This window comes from Antedon bifida, chromosome 10, assembly GCF_963402885.1.
Source record: "Antedon bifida chromosome 10, ecAntBifi1.1, whole genome shotgun sequence".
NCBI classification, from domain to species: Eukaryota; Metazoa; Echinodermata; class Crinoidea; order Comatulida; family Antedonidae; genus Antedon; species Antedon bifida.
Window position 1 is genome coordinate 15904464 of NC_136235.1, and position 27288 is coordinate 15931751.

At 30.1% G+C, this 27288-nt stretch overlaps 1 protein-coding gene across 2 annotated transcripts in view; it reads right to left on the reverse strand.

Annotated features, from left to right (window-relative positions):
• The window catches only part of LOC144853916 (methylmalonyl-CoA epimerase, mitochondrial-like), a 96817-nt gene that overhangs the window by 37004 nt on the left and 32525 nt on the right, over positions 1–27288 (reverse strand). The window contains exon 5 of one of the 2 annotated variants that reach the window (XR_013614460.1): positions 17957–18164. The exons of the other annotated variant lie outside the window; for it this stretch is intronic. The gene's annotated coding sequence lies outside the window, so the exon portion shown is untranslated. The remainder of the gene's footprint in view (positions 1–17956; positions 18165–27288) is intronic. 2 annotated transcript variants of the gene reach the window in all.

A 27288-nucleotide genomic window follows, 5' to 3' on the forward strand; every position in this document is an offset into this window, starting at 1 on the left:
AACTTTTTCATCAAAAACGCGCGCAAATTGTCCAATTTGACGTGCTCGTATGACGTAACTTTAAGTCGAAAGTGTTTAAAAGTTGGTAAAATTACTAGAAAAGGCTGGAAAAACATAAATCACGCGAAAAAAATATGTTTTTAATGCTACGTGCGCACCGCACACGAAAAAATTTGCGCACGCGTAGGAATTTTTGACATGCTTAAAACGACATGAAACGCGTAGAAAGTTGATTAGAAATTAATTTTGCGCATTTTGAAACTTTAAATAAGCGTGCGCGCGTAACTTTTTGAAAAACACGCAATTTTTTTTCAACAGAAAGTTAGCGCATGATATAAATTAAACTTTTGCAAAGTTTCAATTTAAAATGTTATTTGGTTTTTGACCTATGTTAAATACGAGAAAATCGTTAAATCGCGCGTAAGTCACGTTGCGCAATTGTAAACATCCTGAAAAGGTTCGCTGCACAACTTCATATGAATGAAGATATGTTGGGAAAGTTACGAAATGTTATGTTTGCAAGTTTTACAGATACGCGTGACACAAAAATTACAGAAAGAAAGAAGATAAAGAAAAAAAAGATGATGATGATTTCGTACAATCACAAGGAGTTATCCTGCAACTTCGTTGCGGATAACTAACTAGACATGTAACTCGTCACTTTGACGAGTTAGTTATCCGCACGACAAACGCCACGTGCACGTCATACGTTAGACTTTTGCACACAGAAAAAGATTATGGCATTATGACCTGATCTGAAGAATATGATATGTTGTTAGTGCTGAATTCTGTCAATTTTGTGTCATATAGTATATACAGTATAAACAGTATAATCTGTATACATATTACATACAGTGTAGAATAGGTGAAATTACGGGACCCCCGGTTATTCCTATTTTTAACATGGTGACGGTATCAAAATGAAAAACTAAGACAAGAATTTCGGAAGGACATTATCTCAGCAACCACATATTACCGTGTAGAAGAAATTTGAATACGTAAAATATAGATGCGCGCCCTTTTAAATGTGATGAACTATTACGCAAAATATGAAAATACGATTTTTTTTATTCAACTGGCCATATGATGACGTCACAACATCCGATTGGCAAAATGTTCACATGAATTCGTATCTACAATCCAATAGCTTCCAGAAAACGTTTTAATCATGATTATCACGTTTTATTCTGACGAGCTATAACAGATTGAAATTTACTGTAAAGATGAAAATAAGTGACCCACATTATTTACATTTTTAGACATGATGACGTCATAAAAATTAAAATATTTTTAACTCATGCGAAAGATAGTTGATTGACCTAGATAATATACAAATTTAGGTAAAAATGGAAAACAGATAATTGGAGATGCGGTCTATTAAATGTCATGCGCTATGATGAAAGATACAAAAATCCTATATTTTATATTCGTGTGGCCATACGGTGACGTCACAATGTCCGGTTAGCCATATTAACGCATGATCCAAAATCTAAAACTCATCAACTTCCAGAATATGCAAAAAAAATAACTTTCACCGTTTAGTTTAGGAACTACGACTGTTTAAAAAAGGGCATAATTTTGACAAATTTTGACGATTTTTTGAACTTTTTAATAAAAAATGCACGTAAATTATCCAATTCGACGTGCCCGTATGACGTAATTTTATATCGAAATTGTTCAAAAGCTGGTAAAATTACTAGAAAAGGCTGGAAAAACATAAATCACGAGAAAAAAATTGTTTTCAACGCTACGTGCGCACCGCGCGCGTAAAAAAATGCGCGCGCGTGGGAATTTTTTACATGCTCAAAATGACATGAAACACGTAGAAAGTTGATTAGAAATTGATTTTTCGCATTTTGAAATTTCAAACGCGCGTGCACGCGTAACTTTGTGTGAAACATGTCATTTTTTTCCCACAGTCAGTTAGCGCAAGATATAACTTAAACTTTTTCTAAGTTTCAAATTAAAATGTTATATGGTTTTCGATCTATGTTAAATACGCGAAATTCATAAAAACGCGCGTAAGTCACGTTGCGCAACTCTGACGTCATTCACAATAGCAGGTGCACAACTTCACGTGAATGCCCACATGTTGACAAAGTTATAAAATGTTATGTTTACACGTTTTTGAGTTACGTGTGACACAAAAATGACAGAAAGAAAGAAGAATACAGAAAAAAAAAAAAAAAAAGATGATGAAACAGGACAGTTACAAGGAGTTATCCGCTGAATGCGGATAACTAACTAGACATGTAACTCGTCACTTTGACGAGTTTGGTTTTCCGCCGCGCAAGTGGTGCAACATTAACATTAAGGGGATAGGTTGAGGACAAAAGGAAGTGTTCACGTTGGCATTATGACTTGAACTGAAGAATATGATATGTTGTTATTGCTGAATTTTATTATTTAAATTCATATATAGTATACACAGTATAATCTGTATCCATATCACATACAGTGTAGAATAGGTGAAATTACGGGACCCGATATTTATTGCAATTTTTAACATGTTGACGGTTTTAAAATGAAACGCGAAGGTAGCATTTCCGAAAGGAAATTATCTCAGCAACAACGTATTAGCGTGTAGAAGAAATTTGAATACGTGAAATATTGATGCGCGCTCTTTTAAATGTAATGAATTATGACGCAAAAGATGAAAATACGACCTTTTTTATTTAACTGGCCATATGATGACGTCACAACATCCGATTGGCAACATTTTTACATAGTTTCGTATCTACAATCCAATAGCTTCCAGAAAAAGTTTTAATCGTGATTATCACATTTTATTCTTACGAGCTATAACAGATTAAAATTTACTGTAAAGATGAAATTAATGCCACACGTGATTTAAATTTTTATGCATGATGACGTAAAAAAAATTAAAATATTTTTAACTCCTGCGAAAGATAGTTGATTGACCTAGACAATATCAAAATCGGGGTGAAAATGGAAAACGGATAAGTGGAGATGCGCTCTATTCAATGTGGTAAGCTATGACGAAAGATACAAAAATCCTAAATTTTATATTCGCGTGGCCATACGATGACGTCACAATGTCCGGTTAGCCATATTAATACCTGATACGATATCTACAACTCATCTACTTCCAGAATATGCCATCCACAAAAAGTTGACCGTCTAGTTTAGAAATTACGACTGTTTAAAAAAAGGCATATTTTAAACGAATTTTTTAACCTTTTCATAAAAAACGCGCGCAAATTGTCCAATTCGACGTGCTCGTATGACGTATCTTTAAGTCGAAATTGTTTAAAATTTGGTAAAATTACTAGAAAAGGCTGGAAAAACATAAATCACGCGAAAAAAATACGTTTTCAATGCTACGTGCGCACCGCACACGTAAAAATGTGCGCACGCGTGGGAATTTTTGACATGCTTAAAACGACATGAAACGCGTAGAAAGTTGATTATAAATTAATTTTGCGCATTTTGAAATTTTAAATGCGCGTGCGCGCGTAACTTCGTGTAAAACACGCAATTTTTTTCCCACAGAAAGTTAGCGCATAATATAAATTAAACTTTTGCAAAGTTTCAAGTTGAAATGTTATTTGGTTGTCGAGCTATGTTAAATACGAGAAAATCGTTAAATCGCGCGTACGTCACGTTGCGCAATTGTAAGCATCATGAAAAGCTTCGCTTGACGACGTTACATAAATGTCAAAATGTCAACATAGTTAAAAAAATGTTATGTTTGCAAGTTTTAGAGAAAAGCGTTACACAAAAATCATACAGAAAGAAAGAAGATGAAAAAAAAGACTAGACATGTAACTCGTCACTTTGACGAGTTTGGTTTTCCGCCGCGCAAGTGGTGCAACATGAACGTGTAACGACGTACCTTACCGTACCGAACATTAAGGGGATAGGTTGAGGACAAAAGGAAGTGTCCACGTTGGCATTATGACCTGAACTGAAGAATATGATATGTTTTTATTGCTGAATTCTATTATTTTGATTCATATATAGTATACACAGATATATCTGTATCCATATCACATACAGTGTAGAATAGGTGAAATTACGGGACCCGCTATTTATTGCAATTTTTAACATGGCGACGGCATCAAAATGAAATACAAAGATAGCAATTTCGGAAGGATATTATCTCAGCAACAACATATTAACGTGCAAAAGAAATTTGAATACGTGAAATATTGATGCGCGCTCTTTTAAATGCAATGAATTATGACGCAAAAGATGAAAATACGACTTTTTTCATTTAACTGGCCATATGATGACGTCACAACATCCGATTGGCAAAATTTTCACATGATTTCGTATCTAAAATCCAATAGCTTCCAGAAAACGTTTTAATCGTGATTATCAAATTTTATTCTTACGAGCTATAACAGATTAAAATTTACTGTAAAGATGAAATTAATGCCACACGTAATTTAAATTTTTAGGAATGATGACGTCAAAAAAATTAAAATATTTATAATTCATGCGAAAGACAGTTGATTGACCTAGACAATATCAAAATTTGGGTGAAAATGGAAAACGGATAAGTGGAGATGCGCTCTATTAAATGTGATGAGCTATGACGAAAGATACAAAAATCCTAAATTTTATATTAGCGTGGCCATACGATGACGTCACAATGTCCGGTTAGCCATATTAATATATGATCCGATATCTACAACTCATTAACTTCCAGAAAATGTCATCCACAAAAAGTTGACCGTGCAGTTTAGAAATTACGACTTTTTAAAAAAAGGCATAATTTTGACAATTTTTTTAACTTTTTCAACAAAAACTCGCGCAAATTGTCCAATTCCACGTGCTCGTATGACGTTACTTTAAGTCGAAATTGTTTAAAAGTTGGTAAAATTACTAGAAAAGGCTGGAAAAACATAAATCACGCGAAAAAAATATGTTTTTAATGCTACGTGCGCACCGCACACGTAAAAATTTGCGCACGCGTGGGAATTTTTTACATGCTTAAAACGACATGAAACGCGTAGAAACTTGATTAGAAAATAATTTAGCGCATTTTGAAATTTTAAATGCGCGTGCGCGCGTAACTTTGTGTAAAACACGCAATTTTGGTTCGACAGAAAGTTAGCGCATGATATAAATTAAATTTGTGCAAAGTTTCAATATAAAATGTTATTTGGTTTTTGACCTATGTTAAATACAAGAAAATCGTTAAATCGCGCGTACGTCACGTTGCGCAATTGTAAACATCATGAAAAGCTTCGCTTGACGACGTTACATAAATGTCAAAATGTTAACATAGTTCACAAAATGTTATGTTTGCAAGTTTCAGAGAAAAGCGATACACAAAAATCATACAGAAAGAAAGAAGATAAATAAAAAGTTGATGATGATTTCGTACAATCACAAGAGGTTTTCCTGCAACTTCGTTGCGGAAAACCAAAAAAAAAGATGATGATTTCGTACAATCACAAGGAGTTATCCTGCAACTTCGTTGCGGATAACTAATAACATTTTAGGACAGAAAAGGAGGAAAAGGAGGAAATATACATTATATAATGAATGAATCTACCAAATCTTGCAGCTCATCAAATATTTATAGTAGTTCACAGACTACTACACCGTAACAACATTCTACAAATTTCAAACATCAAACAAAAATGTTATGGATCACAATTATGTAAATTAATTCATAATATATGTAAAATAATTCATAAATTAATGATAGGTAGAATCAAGTTCAATACTTCAGTTAATTATTCCCATCATGTGATTAATATCTCCTTTATAATTTGTGAAAATTATCTTTCAATAAGCATTGATGAGTCTAATTTGAATAAATATAGTATTATACCAAATATTAATAATGTGATAATAATCTGAAATTATGTATCATATCAACAACCCATTTGTAAATTTACATAAAATAGTTTACATAATACAATTCACAAAATAAACTTACTGTGATAATATTTTTAAGTAATTGTAAATGTCTACACATAATAAATTTATGCAACTTAAAAATAAAAACAATTAAAACTAGAATTTAATTCGTCACTTTGACGAATTATAGGTGATCATTTTTATCATTTTAATGAAATTAACATTTTTTAAACATGCACGTACGTTAACATACGATCGTAAAAAGCTGATGTACGCCATCCTATGACATGATGCATATACACTTATAGTGCTGAGTTGTACCTATTATGTACAGTATATACTGTATATCTATATACAGTGTAGCATAGGTGAAATTACTGGACCCACATCATGTTCAAATTTGTTGGTATGATGGAATTATCAAAATAAACTCGAAGATGACAATTTCGAAAGATAATGAATTGAGCAAATAAATATAAGGATTGGAAGAGAATTTGATACGTAGAAGCGCAATGCGCGCTCATTGAAATTTGTATAACTTCGACTAAAGAAATATAAAAACTACGTTTTAACTTCAACTGGCCATATGATAACATCACAACATCCGATAGGCTTAATTTTTATATGAATTCATATCTACATTTCAACAGCTTTCATAATAAGTTATAATCTTCAAGGTCACCTTTAATTCTGAAGAGCTATTAGATATTCAAATGTATGGTGTAGCTAAAATTACACGACCTAGGTTATTCAAATTTTTACGCGTGATGACGTCATCGAAATAAAAATGTTGACAACTCATGAGAAAGATAATTAAATGAGCAATCATATACAAAAAATTGAGCGAAAATCGGGCGCAAAATAACCGAGATGCGCTCAGTTGAATGTGATAATCTATGACAAAAGAGAAAAAAACCTAATTTTTTAATTCAAGTGGCCATGTGATGACGTAATACCATTTTGTACGTCTAATGTGTATATACATTTATATCTACAACTCAATGGCTTCCCGAATAAGTTAAAAAATTTAGGGGTCATCGTCCATTCTGAAGAGTTATTTTCATTTAAAAAAAGACATATTTTTCACCATTTTCAGAACTTTTGTGAAATTAATGTGCGCATTTTGTCATTTTTAACATGCTCGTATAGCGTTATTTTAAGTCGGAACGAACTCAAATTCGGTGAATGTACTAAGGATGGTGAGTAGAATGCGATTTCTACAAAAAAATCGTATTTTTACGCTTTTTAAGAATCGCGCGCTCAAAAACGCATTTTTGCGCAGTAATTTTTTGAAACACGCAAATGGCCTAATTCATGCTCTAAATTGATTAAAACTTAATTTTGAGCTTTTTAAATTTTGAACGCGCGATTTTACGCGCATGACCCTACGTGCGCGTGCGTTTTTACTTGCTAATATTTTTACCCTTGACCTGAAGTTTACGTGTAATAAATTTCATTAATATGTGATAATGAATTATGGAGATATGATTGATAATGTGATTTCACAAAATGGCGTATAAATGACGTCACGGATGAGTGATCACGCTGAAAAGCTTATTAGGACTAAGTTAAAGTATTTGAAAGACATTGTGAAATTTTGGTAATCATTGACATTAAACTTTTTTAGATATTTGTTACACAAAATAGTGCCCAGAAACAATAATAACAACTAGACATGAAACTCGTCACTTTGACGAGTTTGGTTATCCGCTGCGCAAGTGGTGAAACATGGACGTTTAACGACGTACCTTTTAACATTAAGGGGATAGGTTGAGGCCAAAAGGAAGCGTTCACGTTGGCATTATGACCTACAGGCCGGACAAGCAACTGACAAACAAAACCAGAAATGTAATAGAAATCACATATCTCCTAACAACGATGAACGGCTCTGATATGAGAAAAATATTGTTTGCCTCTCTCTATCCTGTAAAAATAACGTCTTATTTGGCCTGCTACATTATAGAAATAGGTAGGAAATAAACGATTTGGGCTATTCCATTACAGTCGGTATAAACAGTAAAATCTGTTTACATATTACATACAGTGTAGATTAGGTGAAATTACGGGAGCCGCCATTTATTCCAAATTTTAACATGGCGGCGGCATCAAAATGAAATACAAAGATAGCAATTTCGGAAGGATATTATCTCAGCAACAACATATTAACGTGCAGAAGAAATTTGAATACGTGAAATATTGATGCGCGCTCTTTTAAATGTAATGAACTATTACGCAAAAAATAAAAATACGACTTTTTTTAGTTAAGTGGCCATATGATGACGTCACATCATCAGATTGGCAAAATTTTCACATGATTTCGTATCTACAATCCAATAGCTTCCAGAAAACGTTTTAATCGTGATTATCACATTTTATTCTTACGAGCTATAACAGATTAAAATTTACTGTACAGATGAAATTAATGCCACACGTAATTTAAATTTTTAGGAATGATGACGTCAAAAAAATTAAAATATTTTTAACTCATGCGAAAGATAGTTGATTGACCTAGACAATATCAAAATCGGGGTGAAAATGGAAAACGGATGAGTGGAGATGCGCTCTATTAAATGTGATGAGCTATGACGAAAGATACAAAAATCCTAAATTTTATATTCGCGTGGCCATACGATGACGTCACAATGTCCGGTTAGCCATATTGATACATGATCCTATATCTACAACTCATCAACTTCCAGAATATGTCATCCACAAAAAGTTGACCGTGCAGTTTAGAAACTACGACTGTTTAAAAAAAGGCATAATTTTGACGAATTTCTGAACTTTTTCATCAAAAACGCGCGCAAATTGACCAATTCGACGTGCTCGTATGACGTAACCTTAAGCCCAAATTGTTTAAAAGTTGGTAAAATTACTAGAAGAGGCTGGAAAAACATAAATCACGCGGAAAATATATGTTTTCAATGCTACGTGCGCACCGCACACGTAAAAATTTGCGCACGCGTGGGAATTTTTGACATGCTTAAGATGACATGAAACGCGTAGAAAGTTGATTAGAAAATAATTTTGCGCATTTTGAAATTTTAAATGCGCGTGCGCGCGTAACTTTGTGTAAAACACGCAATTTTTGTTCAACAGAAAGTTAGCGCATGATATAAATTAAATTTGTGCAAAGTTTCAATTTAAAATGTTATTTGATTTTTGACCTATGTTAAATACGAGAAAATCGTTAAATCGCGCGTACGTCACGTTGCGCAATTGTAAACATCATGAAAAGCTTCGCTTGACGACGTTACATAAATGTCAAAATGTTAACATAGTTCACAAAATGTTATGTTTGCAAGTTTCAGAGAAAAGCGTTACACAAAAATCATACAGAAAGAAAGAAGAGAAATAAAAAGATGATGTTGATGTTGATGATTTCGTACAATCACAAGAGGTTATCAGCAACTTCGTTGCGGATAACCAATAAAGATTTGATACAATAACAATAGGTGATCATTTTATTCTAAATGATCACCTAATAATTAGAGAATTTTATTTGTGTATAGGCTTCTTGTGAAATTTTACATTATATGTTAAAAAAATTATAATAAAAAATGTTTTATAATAACGTATTGTAGGATTCTGTAGTTATACATTTAAATAAAAGAATTATGCAAAACATAATTGCTTGTCATATTTCATAATCACACTACAAAACACATTAAACGGGAGGAAATATTTACAAAATCCTAAACATTCATTGCATTTTTTGTTGTGCTATTATAGCCTTTTTTTTATTTTAAAATTAGTGAAACAAAATAACCTTGACTTTCGTATGACACTACAATAAAACATTAGAATGTTCCATTTTCAAACAGGGAGGATAACGATATCCATTTAGATAAATAACTTTCATAATTGAGGCTTAAGAATCACAGTGTGCTGATTGGTTGAGGATTAAGATGGTTTATTTGTGAAAAAAAGGGAGGAATTTCGAGCTAACTGGGTCGAACAATAAAGTTGTCATAAAAAGTACAAGATTATTGACGTTTTTAACAAATGCACCAAAGAATTTGGAAAATAATACAAAATTATTAATCAAATAAGATATTAAAAATAATTCAATTAAAAATAATCAAAATATATTTGGTCAATTTTTGTGTTTCTTTGTGTAGCATTCTTAACTTAATTAGCCTAAATAATATTAAAATTAATTATTTATGTTTACAATTTCAAAATAAATAGTTTTGTAATACTTTTACTATACAGTAAATAAATATAAAATACTTTTTGGAGAATAATTATTTGTCTGAATGGTAATTTTTCCTTTTTTTTTCTTGTTTTTTATAATTTTGTCTTATATATACTTGGCACTGTTAAGAAAACAAATTAATGTTATCTTAGGTATCACATAAAAACCTTTCTGCCCCCATGTCATACAGTTTTTAATGATATTTTGTACATACTGTACATTAGTTTTCATGTTTATCAAATCACTTAAAATACTCTAAATGCACCTTTCTTCGAAGAAGTGCGTCTGTATTCCATAAGTGTAGCTTCCATCAAATAATTATTATTAATTATAACAATGTACTGTATGTAATTACTATTTTCACTGGATATATGATTTGTTTTCTCGTATTCATTTTATACAGATTATTTAAAATACTTTTATGTCACTTTTCTAAAATCAAATAGATATCATTTCAAACGATTTTGAGTGAAAGGGGTTTTTATCAAGTTTAATCAATTTTTGACAATGCTCAACTGCGGTAAATAACGCATACCACACACACACCAAATGCAGTCACACCTTGGGCTCCTGTTAAGGTTAACAATAAGAAACAACACACTTTAATACATACATACCTGATATTGTTAGGATATTAGAAAAATCAAGGACAGTCCGAGCTAGCCACAGGCTACCTATAACCATTCAGTGGTAACTTCAACAATTTAGCCTCTGTTGTTTGGCATATCCTATGAGATTTAATTTCTGTAATCTCATATGCAAATAACTTTTGGATAATTACTGTACAATTGATGTTTTTCTGGTTGGGTTAAATTTACATGTCTATTTTGAGACTTAAAGTAACATACACTAACTAACTTGTTATTACAAAGATAATGACATCTATGTACTGTAGGTAATGTATGCGTTTGTGACCAACATATAAAATACAAAGAAGTATAAACCATTGCACTTGTCACAAAATGAAAAATGTAAATAAAAACAGTTAATATAAGTTTAAAAAACATATTTTTTAATATTGTAATTTGTTAAGTGTAATGTATTTTTAAATTGTATTTTATTTTTTATATACATATTATATTTTGTCATTTTAACAAAGGGCTCATGGATATCCGGTGGCCTGCAGGTTCAGCTGAAAGGGTTACCCCTCTAAATAAAGAACAAAATAAAAGATAAATAAATAAATTTAAACTTAAGCTTATATGCTAAACGGCGGTGGTGTGTGGGATCTATGTTGTCATTAATACGGTAATAATCAAAATACCTTTATTGTCAAATTTTAAAAATGGCAATTTTTCATGACTACCACATTAAACATAAAAATATTTTAAATTGAGTACTTTACATTCTAAACTCTCATTGTAAATACTTTTAGTGGTCCATGTGAACATTTATGTATGTTTGTGGACAACATTGAAGTTTTGTTTTATCCATTTATGGTGTGGCACCACATTAGTATTAGAAGATACAGTATACAAGGTAAGGCTCACTTAATACCAACATGACAGTATTAGAATGATGATGTAGATAAAGATTGCATAGCATTAAACATATACGGGTTAGTGTAAAGTCGGCCACGATCAAACCAGTTTGCAAATAGCTTCTGGGAATTTTCACTAACCAATCCCCATTATCCAAAAACGAGTTTGATGTTATTGCCGCATGTTCGTCGAAACGCAAGCATATGATGTGACACTGATGAGAATAATACTATGATTAGAATGAAGACGGTTAAAAATTATCGAGATGAAACATCATAGCGGAAGGTTGTAAAAATGATAGAAATATGGATTCTCGAGTTGTCATGACATCCATAAGACATGTTAGATGATGTTGGTTGCCATGCCAACATCTATGATGAACAGCAAGGCAGCTGTCATGTTTCATAATGTTGGGAATCGGAAGCTACATGAACTCTTATTAGACAGCTAACACATCCATTTTACTCAATCTACAGAGTATTCTAGGCTATCTAGATGCTATATATCGGTATATTTCATGTCACATACAATTTATACCAATTCTCGAGGCTAATTGATAACTTATTAATAAGCTCATAAATATTCATTTTTTTAAAAAGGCAATTATATAAAATATAACTCATTAGAAAATAAAAAAAACATACAAACATCTAAGAAATACTGAGCTATGTATTTTTTAGATTCTATAGCCTTCCAGGTAAAAGTGTGTGACAACTTTAACGGTTGTTTTAATAAAAAAAAGTATGAAAAAGGTCACAGTGAAAGAGATATGCAGTATAAAGCAAAAAATATATTATGTTTTGTAACATACACTTTACAAGAAAAGAAATGATTATTTAGTGAACAATTAATTCTCTACAATGCAAAATTAAACTGTTTAATGTATACCATACTAATAACAATTAATTGTATATTATTTTAACTGCACAAATACATACAAATATTTATAAAGATTAGAAAGGCATTAAAAGACACTATGCCTACAATTACAACAATTACAATAAATGTTTGTTGAATCAATTAATTTGACAGATAAATTGAAATAACGAAAAAGAAAATACTGGATTTGAATCAGAGTATCCCATTAAATTCTGGCAACTAACATTTTTTCTAAATTAAGATTTTCAAACAACTAAATCAGCAAAAAACCAACAGGAATAATGAGACAGCGTATCACGTTACATTCCCTCGATGATACTAAGAAAGGGGAAAAAATTATCATTTCAAATTTTATTTCTTTCATGCAGATCGTAAGTTGTGCAGTGAGAATTGGCTACCTGGTTAGCGGAGGATCGTCTTTATGTTTGGATCGTGACCTCCTTTCGTGGAGACATACTTTTTAGTGGCGATAGTCATAAAAATGAGACAATTTTCTGGCATGATCATTCTTCAAATTTGAAACTTTTTAAATAAAGCTGAAAGATAGCTGCCATATTTAATAATACATACAATTTATAATATTTAATTGATAGATTTTTTCAAAATAAAATAATTTATAATATAACAACAAAAAACTAATACACATAAGCAAATTTGCATCAATGTTTCTAGTATATAACAAAGTTTACAAATAAATAATAACAGAGTCTATACTGTTATTGCAATTTATTCATTTATTATATTTTTTTATTCAGTATAAAAATACAAAAAAATAAATAAAAAGGCAGTCGAACACTGAAATAAATTGTGTTACAAAAATATAGGTAATGAAAAAAACATTCAGTCAAAAAAAATAATATATAACAAAATGTTTAGATTATTTAACTAAATTTCAATTATTCAGGATTACCTCCAAGATGGGGAAGAGATAAACATATGCAAAAATTATGTCACATTAAAAAATGTAGTAAGAGTAGAAGATTGCTATTATTATTAATGTATGATATTATCAATGAATTAATATACTAATTAATAAAATAATTGTTCTATAGCATAAGTACTATTGAACAAAATACCAACTCACTAGTCACATCAAATTGTTACTTTAAATATATTCAGTTTAATATCCAGACAAATTAATCAAATCCAAAATTATATACAAATTTCAAAGCTTCACAAAATTGTAAAACAAATTATATATATATTATATATACAAAATCCAAGAACAATTTAGACGTATTGCTGAACTGGATTTGACCATTTTTTTAGCTTGATAATATTAGAATTGTTCATAAAAGAAAAATTTTGACATCAAATTATGGCTAGCATTAAGTGGATAGCTGGATTCCTTGGCTATGTGTTTTTGCATTAAATTTAGTAGAATCTTGGGAAATCAATTTTGCTCACAGGTTTTAAATGTAAGTTTGCTGCGGGTATATGTAGGGATGGATAGAGTCATGTCTTTTCAACTGAAAGTTATTATTGAAACACTTCCAACAATAAGAAAAAATGTTGAACAAAGTAATTAAAATATTAAATTTCAGATTTATACTAATTTCAAATAATATTATATCTTAAGCTGAGATGCCACTAGGTGATTTCCTATAAATGGTTATTCGTCTATAAATAGCCATCAAAAGCCATTAATGGACTGACCAATAAAACTGACCACAAAAGTATGGCTCACCAGCAACTTTACCACAAGAAGTGTGCCTTAAGAAGTGTTGACCACATGTATATTGTATCATATTATCTACTAAGAATGTTAAACAAGTCAGCTACTAAATATTATTGGTGATTTTTTTTAGCAGGTGACCCAGGAGCACCAGACAGTGCTCTAAAATTAGGAAATTTCAAAGGTCTCTAAGGTCAAGTTGAGGTCAATAAGCAAAATTAGCTTAACTTTCAGGGTCTGTTTATATTTAAAAACTCCAAAGAACTTCAAAACCAGTTTTTACTGTAACAAATAAAAAATCATATTATTACAGCCCAACTATCACAAAATATTATAAAAATGTCAATTATTATCTAGTGAGCAGTATAATGTGTGCTCCATTCATTTAACCTACACTGAGCTGAGGTGAGGTCAAATTTGAACCATGATTGCATTGCATTTAAAATCTTTCCACAGAAACCATTTTAAAATCTTTTTTTGTGAGGACCAATTTTTATTGGAAAGAAAAATGCCCTTTTGTTAAACTTCATAAAGACAGAATTTTGTGGAATTCTGCTAACCCCCCACATCATGGCTTGATATTGCGACAATATGTTCAAATTTAATGAGTATACAAATAACTATTTATATACTCATCAAATTTATCATATATTTCTCATTGTTACCTCATCATCTCCAGTCAAATCAGTTCAAATTACTTTAATTATTCTTTGTTATCATTTATACGCAAGTAAATTGAATACGAATAGCATAACATTGATATTAATGTATAAATGCCTATGGTATGTATGGAAAAGGTATCGAATGCAAAATACAGATAGTTTTGTAGATTTGTATTGACAGATCACCTATAGCATGGAGAAAAGAAATTTCCTTTAGTTTATCAAAGGAAGAAAATAAATCTAGTTATAATTTATGTCAATTAAACATTGTGTGTTGATAATCTATATTATATTCTGTAACAATTTTGTTGTTCTGTTGTTTATATTGGTTATTCAATTGCATTTGTTCCATTTTGAAATTGATTTAATATTTCCATTTAATGTTTTTGGTGTAAAGTCTGAAGATCTTTAGTAATAGTATGTCTCTTCCACAAATATATTTGTTGACATGAAGAAATAAGCTGAATAAAATCAAGTTCAATTTTGTTGGTACATGCCTAACGTCTAAAGATCTTTGCTCTGCATAGCACGCAATCTATATAGTATGTCTCTTGAAATATATTTGTTGAAATGAAGAAATAAGCTGAATAAAATAAAGTTCAATTTTGTTGGTACTTCTAAAGATCTTTTCCCTGCATAACACGCAATCTATATACTGTAGTATGTCAGTTGAAATATATTTGTTGAAATAAAGAAATGAGCTGAATAAAATAAAGTAGCCAACTAAAGCCTTCTGATTTTAGTATGCAAATTAACAAAGAAGAAAAACAGGTCATAAAAACTTGATTAAACCTGTCTATAGTAAGGTAATTGACACGGGTAGAAAGGGATTATAGTCGTCAGGAAGAAATATGACAAAATCCACAATACGTCTCCATCTTGTATGACTCAGTCGCGTTGCCATGACAACATACTCCATTCATCATTTGAGTCATTACCCATAACTTGCCAATTCTAAAGAACATTGAATAACTATAATTGTTAGAAAATGGATTAAAATATGAAGATTAGATTGGTTTTGCACGAATCGTGGCACTTACGATCTAAGTCAATGCCCTCTGGCTCAATACAAAGGTTATTATTTGTCAAAACATGCCATATTTTTATATTATACAATTATACTTTATTTTACATTTCCCTGAATTATGAAAGGTACACCAAGAAAGGGGTGTTGTTTGAAAAGACTCCAGTACACAACCAGTTCCCTATGACTTCATCATAGAGAACTGATAGTATAGCAACCAGTTCCCTATGACTTCATCATAGAGAACTGATAGTATAGCAACCAGTTCCCTATGACTTCATCATAGAGAACTGATAGTATAGCAACCAGTTCCCTATGACTTCATCATAGAGAACTGATACTGAAGCAAACAGTTCCATATGACTTCATCATAGAGAACTGATATTGTAGCAACCAGTTCCATATGACTTCATCATAGAGAACTGATATTGTAGCAAGCAGTTCCCTATGACTTCGTCATAGAGAACTGATACTGTAGCAACAAGTTCTTTATGACATCATCATAGAGAACTGATACTGTAGCAACCAGTTCCCTATGACTTCATCATAGAGAACTGATACTGTAGCAACCAGTTCTTTATGACATCATCATAGAGAACTGATATTGTAGCAACCAGTTCCCTATGACTTCGTCATAGAGAACTGATACTGTAGCAACCAGTTCCATATGACTTCATCATAGAGAACTGATATCGTAGCAACCAGTTCCATATGACTTCATCATAGAGAACTGATATTGTAGCAACCAGTTCCCTATGACTTCGTCATAGAGAACTGATACTGTAGCAACCAGTTCCATATTACTTCATCATAGAGAACTGATACTGTAGCAACCAGTTCCCTATGACTTCATCATAGGGAACTGATACTGTAGCAAGCAGTTCCCTATGACTTCATCATAGGGAACTAATACTTTAGCAATAAACTTACCTCTTCAGCCAAACCTCAAAAGGTGCATGATTGTTTCCAGCATGAAAATGCCATAATATTTGCTAGACTTGCTAAAGCAGGTTTCTTTATTTTAATAATTTATATAATTATTTAAAGGTTTATTGGTTCAGTTACATTTAGGACATTGGTCAAGCTATGATGCAATTTTTGCAACTTGGTTATGGGATCAAACTTTCTAAAAACTCACTTATTATATCAATCAAAAATCTCATAATCAAACTAAACCAACCTGTCCGAAAACTGGCATAAAAATAAAATACATTTTATCAAAAATTTCATATCAATCAAAAATTTTTAATAATAGAAGATTTTCTCTTTCTTATAATTTAAAATATATATTTATTGTGGTCAAAAAGAGAGTGCGCTGTTCAATTTAAAAATACTACAATAACAGTAGGCTGTAGTAAAATTTACTATCATAAATTACAATTTTTTCTTTGCTACCTAGCAAAAATGTCAAAGTTTAAAGTTCAAATGACAGGTCAGACATAGGAAATGTAAAAATTCATTTAAAAGCTGTAAATTTTAAAGTATCTGAGTATCCTTGCATAACGGTGCTTAAAATATTAGTTCACTTGTCACAATTAATTTATATCAATTCAAATGCATTCTTTTACACAATTAGTCTATAAATTCCTCAGGCAATTTCTATTTCTTACAACAACTCAGAAATGCAAATATTTAACTACAGCACTTGGATTACTTTCTTTTTTTTGGAAACATAGTTAGAAGACATACTTTAATCTTCTGTTGTATTTCAATTTAGAAATACTTAAATATGTTTTTAGGGAGTTATGTGTAATTGTGTAATAGAATATGCAATTATTTCTTTATGTGTTCTAAGAATTTGTTGGAAACTGTTTAAAGAAAAGATCTGATGCAAATACTTTATCAAAGGAGCCCAACATTTTTATACAGCAAGGTATATACATTGTAAAAACAAAGACCAATAACATTTGTTTACTTCATTCATTACTATACATTCTTGTCATGGAGAGAAACAACATATTTTCTCCATGGTTATTGAGGAAAAAATGTAGTAGTAATGTAGGCCTACGGTGTTAAAAAGGGTGCGAATAGTGTGCACTACAGATCTTATCACAGAGCATTGCTTTAAAAAGATTAAGCCTAACAACATGATGGATTGTTATTGGACCGTATTATATGCTACCAGGCACAATATTACTTCCGAACATAACATTCCCTTTTAGAAAACTTGGCCTACAAGACTAAATAAACATGCTATACTTACTTATCTACAATCAATGTGTCAATCCTACACATAATCTTCCAAGAATATTGATAATGGGATATAACATATTACGGGCTTAAACAACACAAAGAGATCAGGCCTACGATGTTGTTATGACACCAAACTCTATGTTACGCTGCCCGTACTTTAATATTCAATGTTGTGTACAACTACCATTTCCTTAGGCATACTTGGCCTACAATCCTAACATACAAATAGTTTACTTACGATTAACAACATTTCTATTTAATTCGATTCGCAGTACATTTCCGACAAATAAACAGATTGAAAACATTGATAAGAAGGTAACATATTTAAGAACACATTAAGCAAACATACCGTAAAGTCAAACTATTTAATACTTGTGCGACCTCCAACAAAGAAAGTTATTGTAGCTGGGTATTCATGTACATAAGTTGTTACATTAGCACATGATGCCTTGTATAACAGAACAGGGTCGCTACATGAGGTTATGACATTGTCGCATGCTGGATACGTATGTCTCACTTTTGGCTCACTTCCAAAACTATGAACTAACTTAACACAACATTCTAAATACATGCTCAAAAATAAATGCCATGTTTTTTTTTTCCATTCGTTTTTTTTGTATCCTATATTACTCTCAGGGATCAGCTTGAATTTCTTTTGTATCAAATTTACTTTGATTTTTATGATATGTTTTTCAGATGTTTTTCTATGTGTTACATGCATTGCACCTGGTTAATAGAGCTGGAATATCCGGATTACATTGTGTTTCATGGCATCTCTCTTTGCATACAAATACATGACAATTTGCATGGTCTGTGGCAGTCTATTTGTTCAATGGGAACCAAAATAATGATATTAAATCTCAAATAGCTTGTGAATACAAGTTTATAGGGACCTGTCTTGTTTCTATTTTAAAAAATAAACAACTCCAAAACAACAAATATTCCATTGCAACCTTCTCATTGGTAGTTGGTGGTATATCAGTCATCATCATCCACAGAGAAAGAGTTTGCACCGTTCTGAAGTTAGGCCAAACTGAGACAGTGATTTCAATTCAAGTCAAGTAAAGTAAATATATTTTTATTTGTAAACATATAAAAAACAGTTCATTGAAATGAATTTGCGGTTTCGGCTAACAACAAATAAATAGAACTTAAACTACATGGTAAAATTATCTCCCGCCAAACACCATCCCGGTATTTTTAGAACTGGTTGCGGGTTGGTAAAAAACTAAACCCCGCCGGACACCATTCCGGTATTTCAAGTACAAATTTAACGTAAACATGTGTCATTAATTTCTAATTTTTTATTATTTTTTTGTAATTTTTGGTAAAAAACCATGTAGTAAACAAGTATTTGACGAGACCCCTTCTTCTAAATAAATATCACTCTTTCAAAATATGGTATAATATTTCATTTGAATTATTAGATACAGACCTCATGTTTTTGGCATGGTTTCATGAAAGCACATACTGTTCTATCCTGATGATATAAGCAACAGTAATGTGGAAAATATGTAATTGATTTTAATATGAATAAATTAATCTAAAATAGAATTATATAAAATTTGTTAAAATTACGAAATTAAGTAATTTTAATATCTATAAATAAATATAAATGCATTTTAAATATGTTAAAGATTTTTAATACCATGAATGAGCTTAAAATCATAGTAAAAATAAAATATTAATGGTATAATATTAAATTTAATATTTAAAAAATCATTAGTAATAAATAGTAATATATCATTCATTGTTTCAATTTGTTTAACACACTATATAATTAACTTAAACTAAGTCGCTAATCATAATAATATATCAATCAATATACCAATTACATAGTATTATTTAATATGAATAAAAATGTTTAAATATACCTATTAATATAAAATTACTATAAAAACCGTACGCATGCATAATTTAATACTTCTTCTCCAATCAATCATTAATATCCAAGTCATATTTGCATTGTCATCCATGGATTTATTAGAAAGACATATAAGACAAAGTTAATTAGGCCTTAAAGATACAAATTAATCAATTAATAATTCAGTAATTATTAACTTGAATATTAATAAGAAATGAATATATCTTATGGTAGTCTGTTTTGGTAGTGTTCCTAAAAATTACTAGGTAAATTGAAAAATACTATTGTTTTAGTCAATACCAGATCTATCAATTTTGTTTATATTATGTATTGTACTGTCAAATATATTGAACATTTTTAGGTTTGAAGATTACAGAATATAGCAATTGTATACAATATGAAAGGAATTAGAATTTGTGGAGAGGAGAGGTGGGGATGGGGTTGACCGACAGACAAAGGGACATTATATTTGTTCAGATTATAAACGTAAAATAAAGTATTTTAGTAAATTTTCAATTCAAATTTATATTTCTAAAAATATTATTTATATATGACTGAAAATAACTGTATAATATAATTATTCTGGAATAATCTTTTAAAGTTAAAATTTTACCAAATTTATTATTTATAAACAGAATCTAAAACATATTTTCAATTACATTATTGTATTCATTCAATGCAAAATCCAAAACATTTAATAATGTAAATATTCTATGGCTATCACAGTGGCGCACATAAACTCTGCATTACCATAATGGTATTGCACACTGTTATGTACTGCCGGGGATAAACTTAGAAACTTGTACAAATCATCGTTTCCTAGCCCAGGTACAATAGCTGCAACCAACACTAACAAGAGGCCAATAAGGGACAGATTCTTATCTCCAGTAGTGAATTATACAGAAAAATTGTAGTAAGAACTATAAGGGGGGATCATCTCAGATTTTAAATTTGTAAGTTATTTTCAGTTAAAGTTAAAAATTGTGAATCATTATATATCATATTATTTGTCTCTAAATCTTATTGAAAAATGTTGTCTTTATCTAATATGTAGATAATTTTTTTTAGTATAAATAACAATTTAGTGAGTTATAAAAATGACAGTGACTTTAATGGTGTCGAAACATAAGCGGTTTAAACTACAATATTTTTGTATTAGAGTGTAGTTAAGGACATCTTTTATCTAATTTCAAATAATTAATAGTTATTTATATACTTTGTTAAGTGAAAATCTGCAGTTAAATTTAAAATGCATCATTTGAAACTTTTATAACGTAGCTTATTTCCATTAATACTTGGTATGGAAATGTGTTGATTGGTGATTAAAGTTTTAAATCAAAAATCTAAACTCTAGAAAATATTATTGCACATACAACATAGAAGCAGAGATAAAGAGAAATCACAATATTATTAATTAAATTCATTCATTTATTTCATTATACTGCAAATGAGGTAAATAACACACACTATATTTTATTTATCGAAACAACAACTCAATATGCAATGCAATATAGAAGAAATAGCTAAGATGAGCAACAAAACTATCAAACTCATCTGTAGAAGAAGAATAAGAAAAATCTAAGAAATAGCAGCTACAAATATCAAAATCTTTCATAGAAGATGAAGAATAATCAACAACAGCAAACTAATCTGCAGAAGAATTAATACAATGTTTTAAGTAGTTGCAGCAACAACACTATCAAACTGATCTGTAGAAAAATAAGCAAAGAGGGAGAAGAACCGGCTAAAAAGTAGCATGAACAACACTATTAGACTCATCTGTAGAAGAGGTAAAAAGAAGATTAAGCAAAAGATGGAAAAGAAACAGCTAAGAAGTTGCAGCAACAGCACTATCAAACTCATCTGTAGAAGAAGAAAAAGCAAAGATGGAGAAGAAATGGCTAAGAAGTTGCAGTAACAACACTATTAAACTCATCTTTAGAAGTAGTAAGAAGAAGATTAAGCAAAAGATGGACAAGAAACAGCTAAGAAGTTGCAGCAACAACACTATCAAACTCATCTGTAGAAGAATACAAAATAGATGGAGAGGAAAGAGCTAAGAAGTTGCAGCAACAACACTATCAAATTTATTTGTAAGAAGAAGAATAAAAATAAGATGGAGAGGAAGCTAAGATGTTGCAGCAACAACACTATTAAACTCATCTGTAGAAGAATAATAAACAAAAGATGGAAAAGAAACAGCTAAGAAGTTGCAGCAACAACACTATCAAACTAATCTGCAGAAGAATTAAGAAGAAGTTTTAAGCAAAAGATGGAAAAGAAAGAGCTACCTGAATGTTGCAGTAACATTCAACATGCATAGGAGTAATAATATAAGAAGTAGAAACAATGCACACTGCCGTGCTATATAAACCCCAACCTATTCATTTAATTGTTTATGTTTATTTTATGTTGTGCATATAACTTAACCTCTATAATTATACCCAAGGACCAATATTAACAATATGCATAATATGTGTCAAGCTTAAAAGTGTATCTGCTAATGCAATAAACTCTTGATTTTCTAGTAATAGTATTATTGTTTAAATTAGTCCAAGTTAAATACCTTTAATACATTTAGGGTCTATTTCTATTGGCTATAAAACTATTTTTCAAGTAATTTTTTTATCAAAAGAAATGGGTTTTAATACAAATTTAAAGGGTCTATTAAGGTCTCCATCTGCAAGACCATTATTTAAAATCAGTTTCTAGATTGAAAATGACAATAATTTGACATCATATTATACATTTAGATCAGATAAAAAATGACCTGATTTGTGCTTCTGTCCAAGTAACATGACTATCAAATGAGTAACAACTAAGAAACAGTTTGTTCTTAATTTTCATTTTTAAGAACCTTTTAGAAACAAACTTTCTAGATTAAAGGGTTATCCCGATTTTCTCTTTGTTTTCTATGTTGTCTTGTCATTTATATACTGCATTTTGTTTTAATGAGAATTTCTTAAATAAAATATAAAACATAAAATAATTTTAAAACTAATTAAATTAACACTTAATATTAAATACTAGTCTAAAATGAATGGTTATTGAAAGGTTTAAGTCTTTATACATATTATTTTGCTCATTTGCTAATCTTCAATAATTCCAAACTGATCGCAGTTAAGCAGTTTACCATGGCGCTGTATCTAATTAGAATTCTGCGCCAGTGTCTAGCGTAGTCTTTCAGTGAGTTATCGTTCTTCCATATTCAATGATCTTACGCAGCAATATCGTTTTCTGTCAGCTTAACGTTGATGAAAATGTATAACATGAAAATGATTGATGTATATTGGGATTGATTGTAGTTTAGAATTACATTCTAACTTGGAAAAAAAGAAAATGAACAGAATGGTGACACTATTAAGATTACTACAATTTATATTATTATATTTTTAAAAAATATTATATATTTTTTTAAATAGATATAGAACCAACTGGTACAATGTTGTGGACTGTGAGTTGTTGAGTCAACAGTGATTCTGTGTAAGTTTTACTATGACCACCAGGACAAGCCCAAAAAGTATAAGATTTTACTATAGAATTTGTTATCCAGTGGGAAAACAAACACAGACAAGACACTACTTTTGACAAAAACGCAGGAAATAATCAACAATACCAGGCATATAGATATAATTTTATATTATTTTAAAAGATAAATATCATTAAAAATTGACAAAGTTAATACTTCAACAATCAAACCTTAGATTAAAGACATTAATCTACCAATCTCATTTTTTAAGGAGTTTATCTATATAAGTTCAGATATATCCCGAACTAAGTAAGTAACTGGGAAAATACATTTTAAAATGTTACATTTTAAACACTGTGTAAATTTCATAGAAATGTAAGTAAATAAAATAAGAAACATTTAAGGCAAATTTCCCCAACTTACAATATACAATAACTTACATACAATATTCTACAAATATCCTATTATGTTAAACCGTCTATTAAACTATCTATCGAGTTTGATTGTCAAGACAATCTAGAATATCTATTACTTTTAATATCATCCCTACTTTTGATAAATTATTCACAACACTGAAATTGCTATACTATCAAATCCTCATCAGTTTCTGATTGCATCCATGCAATTCAAACTTACCAAGCTATTACACTTCAGCAAATTTATGCAAACATATAATATGAGAGGAAAACTATGGTGGCATTTGCATGAATGGCTAATTTACATACCAACAGTCACAGATCCAGAGTAGGGGAGGGGAAAGGGGTGATGAGAGGGGAGGGATAGCAGGAGGCTTAGGGAAGAGTCTCCATGGTTCCCTCTTATATCATTTTTAATTTTGTTACCATACAATATATAATCGATAATAATTTCCATCACGTTCACACACATTTCATTCAATTCTGAATGTAATTAAAAGTACTGACGTGTATATATATATATATATTTCTTTAGCCTATTATTCAATAATAGTTGATACTGGTCCTAAGGATGGGTATCTGACCTCTCTGCGACCTGATAGGTGACAATTGCCAATGTGTGTTTGACTATTTTAAACATATTTTATAAATGCTGTACATAACCTAAACATTTTGGGGAGATAAGAAAGTGCCCCAGCACAAATTGTAAGTATAATTAGCAGCCATACTTTATCTTCGGCACTCAAAATATATTATTTTTGATACATATTTTCATTTCTATAATATATAATCTACTCATCAGCTCCTTCTCTCTAATACACAAGCCCTGATGAAGAAATAGCGTTTCCCAAAAGTTTGCCACTTTCTTTCTTGCTGCTTATTTTATTTATTTTTGACATTCTAACAGATTTCTTCATCTTTATCGTTTCTAAATTAATTAATATTCTGTATATCACCAGGCGGTATAGAATTTGTTCTGTGCCAGTGATAAAGTAAACAGTATGTTTTATATGGAAATCAACATTTGTCGGCAAAATCCGAAAAGCATATTTTACGTAATTAGAATACGCCTTCCTCAAGTTTCTGACTTAAATTCTCAATGCATGACGCATTTGCAAGAAAATATGTCATTTACTAATGATATGAGGCTGTCAAAAAGTAATATTTCCACATCATTGACTTGCATATATTACGATGTGTTCTAACCTCGCAATAGAGAACGTGGCTCACTTACAGATCGAGGATTAGTATAACATGCTTATTATTATACGGTACTATATGTTCTTACACTTGAGCAGTCCTTCACATCAACAGTCCACTTGAGAAGCAAATCGTGTGTTTATGGATTTAAGTGTATGTTTGAATTTAGATCAAAATAAGAGTTCAAGATTCAATTTAGTATAAAATACAAATATATTATCCATTTCATTAAAAACATTATAGAACAACGCTAATGTTCATTGGATATGTTCATGTAGACGGACCCAAAACAAGGTTCTTATCTTCTTGGGCATTTTTCTTTCTTCACTGTATTATTTTATTCAGTTTCTAGATTGTTAATAATAAATCAAAGTTTTGCTTTTTTATTAAGAAATCTATCGTCTTTTTGACTGATTTATTGTGTTTCTATTACTGTTATTTTATGGTAAAAGCATGTAAATAAATGTTATTTTTTAAATTGAATTGAATGTATTAATAGAATGTACAGTGTATTGCAAAATGATTTATATGAAATTATTCATATATAAACTTATAAAACCTCAGTTGGAATATACAGACATACATGGCAAATGCAATTGTATTTCAAACCAAACTCACCCAAGTTTAACAAATATATAAATGTTTCTTTTCATTTCTTTGCGAGTTGTAAATTATCACTACATATTATATGATATATCAAAAATTGTGTAAAAATATTTCATCACAAAACATCAGTATGTTCTGTCAAATGAATAGTAAAAATAATCAGAAATTGTATTTATTTAAAACTGATTTGAATTTAAAATGTTTCTATTCTGAAATAACAAATTTCAAAATTAATCAGAAGGACACAAGAAGAAAAAAACATTAATGGCACTAGGATATTCAAACGAGCATGTGGTCTTCTCACGTTAAAAACTGATGATGATAATTCAAAAGAAATGTTCATAATCAGAAAGCGATAACCTTGAACCTGCGATCATTTCTGATGGCGTGTTTCGCAGCGTTTCTTTTGGTATGTAATACTAACGTTAATTACGCATGATATTCACTGTTGAATAATGTCTATGTGGCTCACAGTGTAAATGAACATACATTAAAAAAAGCGAGTCTGTATTGCAATTTTAATGAGAAAAACTCGTTTCTACGATCTACAAATGTTGATTTCAAAATTACAACTGGTTGGTGATTTGTATGGCATTCTGAAGGATATTAGAATTCAAAAATATATGCTTCAATTCAATACAAAATATACTACATGTATGATTGTAATAAAAATGAAAATATATTTTATTAATATTTTGTAGAAAATAAATATATTTTCAACACTATTTCAGACACAAATTAAATACAGTATATCCCTTAAAAACCTCTGTGGAAAAAAATAACTTTTCTTTTGTAATACTTCCTCTCTGGTCTAATTTTTACTTACATAATAACATACCAACTGTATACTAAACTAGAATAGAAATGTATCATTTATAGTATTAAATAGTATATAATTAAGAAACATTATTATTTCATTTATATCTTACATTTTTTCAATATTAATGAAATATGTATGGTATGCTTATTTTATTTCATTGGTATTTATCAAGGGATATTTACCTAAATCCAAAATCAAGGTTTTAGATTTACATACAATAATTATAATAAGGTAAACTTTTAAAAAGCCACAGTTTCAAAAGAATACAATTCAATAGGTTTGATGATTAAGACAGGATTACTTATCCATTGAACCATGAAAGACATGAGAACTAAACAAAGATTACCGAATATAAGAGAAATCAAAGATAATTTTTATCAAAAGCAATGGCCTTGTGTAAAAGAGACAACTGCAGTGTGACGACCAAGTCTGGAATACAGACAATACCTATTGTAATTTTGCACAGAATACTACAAAAACATGTTCAAAAAATCAGTTTTGCAGATTGAAAAAGCTATTTATTAGCAGTATGAATATCATTCATAGACATCTTTGTATCTCATCTTGTGATCGTCATTCACGATTCAAATAATGCATTGAGAAAGATCAAAATCTATAGATTTGGGTGTTTCTAACCTCAAAATAACTCTAATCAATGGGATTTTTCAACTCAACTATGAATATAATGATGATCATTCTTGACTTGTTCTAAAAGGATGGAACATACAATCCATGGTTGATATTTACACTTATCCTATTACGATTTAATCAATGGTTATTTTAGTTAAATGAAAGATAATTTTTCAGAATACAGAGTTAAATTTCAAAAAGCTTTCGATTTTAATCATTTAATAACGATTAAAATTGTAAATTGGTTAAAATTATATTTTATTTATTTACTTTTTTTAAGGAATTTATAGCATTGTGAATGAATTTTGAATGTGAATATTAACTTATTTTAAT